We start from the raw sequence: 1,245 nt of genomic DNA, 5'->3' as shown, positions 1-1,245 counted from the left end.
ATTAAAGCCTTGTTGAGGCTTTTTTTGATCCTTCCATGAGAGATTTGGGTGATTTATAAGTGTTTCCATAGGGTTCACCCATGTAATTCACCTCTGCTATTGCAGGGTTCTCAGGATTATAAGCTTCTTCCTCAGAAGATGCCTCTTGAGTACTGTTGGATGCAGCTTACATTCCATTCAGACTCTGAGAAATCATATTGACTTGCTGAGTCAATATTTTATTCTGAGCCAATATAGCATTCAGAGTATCAATTTCAAGAACTCCCTTCTTCTGAGGCATCCCATTACTCACAGGATTCCTCTCAGAAGTGTACATGAACTGGTTATTAGCAACCATGTTAATGAGTTCTTGAGCTTCTGCAGGTGTTTTCTTTAGGTGAATGGATCCACCTGCAGAAGTATCCAATGACATCTTAGCTAATTCAGACAGACCATCATAGAATATATCCAGGATGGTCCATTCTGAAAGCATGTCAGAAGGACACTTTTTGGTCAGTTGCTTGTATCTCTCCCAAGCTTCATAGAGGGATTCACTTTCTTTTTGTTGGAAGGTTTGAACATCCACTCTAAGCTTACTAAGCTTTTGAGGAGGAAAGAACTTGGCTAAGAAAGCCGTGACCAGCTTATCCCAAGAGTTCAGGCTATCTTTAGGTTGAGAATCCAACCATATTCTAGCTCTGTCTCTCACAACAAACGGGAAAAGCATGAGCTTGTAGACTTCAGGATCTACTCCATTAGTTTTAACAGTATCACATATCTGCAAAAATTTAGTTAAGAACTGAAAAGGATCTTCAGATGAAAGTCCATGAAACTTGCAGTTTTGTTGCATTAGAGAAACTAGTTGAGGCTTAAGCTCAAAATTGTTTGCTCCAATGGTAGGGATAGAGATGCTTCTTCCATGTAAATTGGAATTTGGTGCAGTAAAGTCACCAAGCATCCTCCTTGCATTATTATTATTTTCGGCTGCCATCTCCTCTTCCTGTTCGAAAATATCTGTAAGGTTATCTCTGGATTGTTGTAATTTAGCTTCTCTTAGTTTCCTCTTCAGAGTCCTATCAGGTTCAGGGTCTGCTTCAACAAGAATGTTCTTGTCCTTGCTCCTGCTCATATGAAAAAGAAGGGAACAGAAAATAATAATAGGGATCCTTTTTACCACAGTATAGAGGTTCCCTTGTTGTTAGTAGAAGAAGAAAGGGAATAAGAGTGAAGAAGAATGGATAATCCAAACACAAGGGTAAGGATAGG

The 1,245-nt window shown here is 39.3% G+C and overlaps 1 non-coding gene across 1 annotated transcript; it reads left to right on the top strand.

Moving 5' to 3' along the window:
* Nucleotides 1–466: 466 nt before the first annotated feature.
* On the top strand, nucleotides 467–574 carry LOC148564070 (small nucleolar RNA R71). The gene has a single exon (XR_015884874.1). It is a non-coding gene; the product is annotated as a small nucleolar RNA R71 (small nucleolar RNA).
* Nucleotides 575–1,245: the final 671 nt, after the last annotated feature.

This window comes from Arachis ipaensis, chromosome B5 (genome assembly GCF_059453495.1).
Source record: "Arachis ipaensis isolate K30076 ecotype BB chromosome B5, ASM5945349v1, whole genome shotgun sequence".
Lineage (NCBI taxonomy): Eukaryota > Viridiplantae > Streptophyta > Magnoliopsida > Fabales > Fabaceae > Arachis > Arachis ipaensis.
The sequence above is the reverse complement of the archived record's forward strand: the minus strand, read 5'-3'. Positions and strand labels throughout refer to the sequence as shown.